Raw genomic sequence first — 6,000 nt, 5'->3', positions numbered from 1 at the left:
CACATACTTAAATAGTAATTTAAAGCTGAGAGTATAGAAGCAAGATGTACAGTGATGATACTGTCCTGTCAGAAATTCAAGTTAGTAATGTAAATTATTCTTAAGACCATACACAAAAAATACCATATTATAGTGTAAGAGAACTCACTATTTAACATATGAGCTTTAAGAGCTTTCTAATAGATCCATTATTTATTGTTACCCAACATTAGAAAAATGTATGAGGCATTGGTAAAATAGAAGTCCTTTGCATGACTACAAATATTCCTTTTTTTAAAAGACACTTGCTTTCATCTAAAAAGTAGGCCTGTCTATTGTCTTCATGTGATTTTGATGATTGAAAGTGCTTAGTGAGAAGGTCAAAATGTATTAGTAGTCCTTCATTATCAATTCTCATTTTCTTCTTGGAGAATATAATAATCAAATCAATAGTTCAGAATCGGCAAGCAATACTTCAGAATCATGCTTCCAGTGCAAGTGGATCACCAGTAAGAAATCCTCAATACCAATTTCCACAAAGTTTTGTCACAGATACAATCTCCCTGCCTTCTCTAGCTGCTTTACTACCCTCTTATTCCTTCATTGTACAAGAAAAGTATGATTCAACTGATTTCAGTCAGATCTGTTACTAGAACTATCAAGGATTTATTTTACTGTCTGTAGTTTGGTAAAATTATGTCTCTTTATGTAGGCTACTAAAAATGTATTTACTAACTTCAAGTAAATACATAAATTCGATTTCCATCTCTTTTAAAAAATAAAATTTTGTTTGCTCTACAAATTGATCAGAGGCATGGATTATGTGGCTAGCTACGTCATTACACATCTTTCTCTTTCTTTCTCTCTCCCTTTCATGGTTCTCATATATAACACGATTGCTCCATAATTATCCTAATTTATTTTGCTTTTATATTTTCGGTTGTATCATTTCACTTTTTGCCTGCCATTTCCCAAATCATTTATATGGAAGGCATTATTTCCTAGTTTCTCATGCCTAGAATAAGCTGCACATGGAGACATCACTGGTCCTCATTTTCAGTGTGTACATTTGAATATGGAGGAATATCTTTCCTCTGCTCTCCATCAATTCCCTACTATCCAGTTAGAATAATTTCGAATAGTAAAATTGGAAAAAGAGAAAATAAATCATGGTGAATAAACAGTTGCAGAAAATTCACCAGATATTTCTGACCAGTTCAACCAATGTGAACTATTAGGAAAATACATGGACACCTCATTCCCACTGGCACTCAAAGTTTCTGGTTAGGCAATTCTTAGGAATATGAAGAACAAGATGAAAAAATAAGGAATGATATCAATTGCAAGAAAAAAAATGGAGAAGGATCCAAGCAAATTTCTTCATTGGGCTGCCAAAAATATTCGGCTTACTACAGTGCGGAGACTTCTTTCCCACAAGGCCACTCATGTGAATAGTAGGGATGACGATGAGTATACCCCTCTTCATTAAGAAGCGTACAGTGGACAATTAGACATTGTCAGTGAGTTGGTGTCTCAAGCGGCACATGTAATAACTGTAGATGACTGGACACCCCTGCACAGTGCATATACGTGGAATAATACCAGAATGACTTATTTATTACTTCATCATGATGCAGATACCAATGCCCAACTAAAGGCCTCTTGTCCCCCTTACATATTGCTGGTGAGAATTGAGCTAGCAAAGATACGCTGAATCTCCTTCTGTTGAACCATTATATAAAACCAGGCCTGGAGAACAACATAGAAAAAATTGCATTTGATATTGCCAAAAGGATAAGTATGTATCACTACCTCTATGAAGTTGTGGAAGGCTGTACAAATTGTTCACCTATGTCCTAATGGTCGGGTTAAGTTTCTTAAATTTCAAAAATGCAAGTCGATCTTTTATGTCCCTACAAAATATTTTCACAATCCAAATAAGAGCAATATATTTTATTTTGGTCTGTCATGGGGCTTGAACTCTGGGCCTGGGAGCTATCTCTGTGCTCTTCAGCTCAAGGTGAGCGCTCTACTACTTGAGCCTCAGCTCCACTTCCAGTTTTCTAGTGGTTTATTGGAGATAAAAGTACCACAGACTTTCCTTCCCAGGCTGCCTTGGAACCATGATCCTCAGATCTCAGCCTCTTGTGTAGCTAGCATTATAGGCATAAGCCACATGTGCCGGCAACACCAATATTTTACTGTAAAAATTCATGGATTCTGCGGAATTCTTCCAAGTGAATTGCCTGCATTGGATGTCAAAATGTATTTAATAGTTTTTGTATACATGTATAATGATTTCTTCAGAGTTTTGATTTTTTAATCAGAAACAATTTTAACTTACCTGTTGAAATGAGTAGTACAGAAACTAAAATATTTCTGGTGCTTGTCTGAAAAAGTATATTTTAAAATATTCTATATTCTATGTTTGCATAATGTTCATAATTTATTTTATTTTCTCCTAGATATACCTTGAATTCTACATTATTTTATAATATTTAGGTTCATTAATGTGTCCTTTGTGATTGCATTCCATATAGAAACAGTTTGATTCCTTTTTTTCTAGGTCTTAATATTATTTTTCTTTGGGATAAAATGACAATGTTGTCTAGTTTGAAAAGTTTTGTAAAGTTTATGCTTTGTAAACGCCTTTCTGAGGTGAATATTTAATACACTGATGTCAACCTAAATTTAATTATATGAATTACGTGTATTGTTACAGTTGTAATTTTATAATCAACTTTTTAATAACTGTTTTTCATTTCTTGCATCTGAAGAATGAAACATATGGAATACTTCTCAAATTTTCATATTATCCTTGTGCAAGTGCCATGTTAATCTCTGCATTGTAATTTGAGTATTCATGCTGCTGAAGCATGTAGTATCCTCTAAATTTAAGTAGTTAATGATGCAATCTTTATACAAGCCTATATAGGCTTGGGTGCCTACTTGTAACAAGGAAACAGTAATGTTCCTAACAATGCTATCGATCTTATTTCCCTAAAATTCTGTGAATAGTAGAAAAAATTATATTGATCAATCGATTGCTCACATTTGCAAATTTTTTGTCAATGACTATCTTAAGTCTTTTTATTTGGAATTTGATCATACTCTCAATTATTTATAGATAGGTCCAAAGGTGATGGCTTTTTCAAGTACTTATTTATCCAACTGTGTTAGCTATGTGGACCTAATGGATTCAAAGTAAGCGTTGCTTAAGAGCTACTTCTAAACTTCTTCAGCTGATATTTTCTCAAATGAGGTGTTACTGGCACAAATGTCTACCTGAGCCTTTACCCTTCTTCCATGTGGGAACAGACCAACCAGAAAATCATACCCTGACAGCATAGATTGTCTTACTAGAACAAAACTAATCTTGGTTACAAGGGATCATAGAGAGATGAACAGTTCAAACAGAACTGTTCAGACTAGAAGGTATTTTATCAAAATATAATTGTTTAATATACCTTCCATTTCAAAAGTAGCTAAAGCCAAGAAGGTGAAAAAATTGTTCATATGCATGATTACTTAATGTCCTGGCCTGTCTACCATCCAACCAGGCAGGAACTTACACTACTGCCTTTTTATCACCAAATATTTTCATAGTTGCAAGAGAAGTCCATATGTTTCTCCTTGTTATTAGGCATTAAATTGATACTCTTTTAATCACAGTGTTTCCTCTTGCCTCCATGCTGTAAATCTACAAACGATAAAGCTTTAGGTCTAACTTTATCAAACACTAAGGTAGAAATAATGGAATAATACTTTAAAACAGAGTTGCCTTTGATACAGTAACTACAACAGAACAATGCAAACCTGTGCCTTTTAATTATATTATATATAATTATGTATTTTATATTTATATGTGCTGATTTTATATTTCACACAGTAAAACTTACTAGAATTAGTTGATATTTTGGCAAATAAATTGATATTTATTTATTCTAGTAAATAGAATTGGAATATAAATAATTAGGTTTAAAATATATATTAGAATATAAAAAGTATCAATGCAATGTCTTTAGTATAAACTTGTGATACATTTTAACTTTTCTTGGTCTTCTGAATCCACATGATAAAAAAAAAACAATGTTTTCCTCTAATCTATAATGCATTTTACTCTGCTGCTCTGTTTATTGTTTTAACTCTCTTGTCCCAAACTGTTTTTCTCCATATTTTGGAAGCATTCCTATTGATTATACCCAAATTTTGCTAAGATGTCTAAAAAAACATTATTCTTCTGCAGTCCCCATGGATCCTAGGATCCCAGGTCCCAGTTATCTGCATCATCAAATAACAGGGGCAAGACTTCTCACCAAGGCCCATGCAACATGTCAGCACATAGTAATTGAAGACCAATCTCAATTTCTCATTTCCTATATTTCAGGGCCCCAATTCCTTGAGATGCAGGAATTAGCAGTAAGCAATTGTGGAATGCAAGGCAACTTAAAATGAAGAATGAAATAAAATTTGAGAGAAAGTACAGTAATTAAAACATGCAACTTATAGATGACCAGCCCATATGAGTGAACAAGTTCACAAAGTGTCAAAAGATTATTTTTAATACCCCTCCCCTATGATTAATGAAAGATTTTATTCCAACATAAGTGGGCCAAAAAATAGTTCCTTGAAGGATAGATCCATAATTGGTCTACCAAAGCCCGGAAAACTTGACTTAGAGGTCAAATGTAATTCAGAAAAATATTTGAAGCACTAAGGGGTGCTTCAAAACACTGGGACTTCAGTACAACATGGTTCTGTGGTATAAAAATGTCACTCTCAAACCAATGATAATCTACATTTAATCTTCTGAAAGTGTATTCCTTTTCAAATAAACTTTTTAAAATCACATTCGTCAAAATGACATTTTACAAGTTGATGATACTTAGTGACATTACAAGTTTTTTAAGTGTAGGGAGCAAGTTACAATAGAGTTGAATTATTTACACAGCACTAATGCCAAACACGTTCAACCATTCATTAAAGTGTAGAAATAGTACCACCCACAATTTGTGTTTTTCAGTAAGGGCCTTCCAGAAATGTGTTAAATAGGTTAGCCTCCTAAATTTCAAACCCAAACGTGAGCTAATAAATTTCATCATTTAATAAGGTACACTTTAAAAAGTCACAAATAGTTGCCTTATCATATGTTATTTTATGTTTTCCTTCTGTCTAATATAGTAAGAAATATGACTTTAAGTCTTGAATATGGGTATTCATCAGAGATATGACAAACATAATATCTGTCTTCTATTTTTATCATATTCCTCTTTTGGAATAAATTTTAATTTTCTTCTTTTTCCAAAACTTATAGGCAGTAGAAAATATTATTCCATGTAAAATAAAAGAATCACACCATTGTACAAAGCCATTTATAAAAATTCGTAGTTAGGAATACATTCTAAGCCATTTTTTTAACTTTCTTTATGTCTAAAGATTAATCTTCCAAATGGATGAGAATAAAGTCTTGTTTAGGTGCTTCACCTCTCCAGTCTCCAGCAAATTGTTGCTGCAGATGAATCAATTATGGAAATATAAGCTGACATCAGTGCAAGAATATGCAGGATTGAAAGTCCATGGAATGCATATAAACCATTCAAAGTATTAATAGACAGTTTAACACAATGACTATCAGGAAGTTGAAACCAGAGAAGAATTATAGTAAAGACATAGAATGAATGAAAAATGAACAAGGGGCAAGTACAGCTAGAATATTCAATGTACACACATGATAAAGGAAGTGGAAAATTGGAAATAAATCTTGGAGAATGGGTTGGTTGAGAATGATGGAAGGAGTGACTCAGATCTAGGAGCGTTGGACAATTAGATGGATATATTTAATTGTAAAACAATTGCACAACCTTTTAAAATTCAGTTAAAAAACACAAGAAACAAAAAACAGAAAAATCACAACCAAACAGCAATCTCCAGAGAGTATGAATATGACCTCTCAAAATTTTAATCAATTAATGAAGGGCAGTCTTGGGAAAAGCAAACAAAACTGTTCAAAGAGAGAAGTTT

At 32.9% G+C, this 6,000-nt stretch overlaps 1 pseudogene; it reads right to left on the bottom strand.

Annotated features, from left to right (window-relative positions):
- Window positions 1–2,760: 2,760 nt before the first annotated feature.
- LOC138818429 (U6 spliceosomal RNA) lies at window positions 2,761–2,857 on the bottom strand (annotated as a pseudogene).
- Window positions 2,858–6,000: the final 3,143 nt, after the last annotated feature.

The sequence above is a fragment of the Dipodomys merriami genome, unplaced genomic scaffold, assembly GCF_024711535.1.
Source record: "Dipodomys merriami isolate MVZ:Mamm:240054 unplaced genomic scaffold, mDipMer1.0.p SCAF_759, whole genome shotgun sequence".
NCBI lineage: Eukaryota > Metazoa > Chordata > Mammalia > Rodentia > Heteromyidae > Dipodomys > Dipodomys merriami.
The sequence above is the reverse complement of the archived record's forward strand: the minus strand, read 5'-3'. Positions and strand labels throughout refer to the sequence as shown.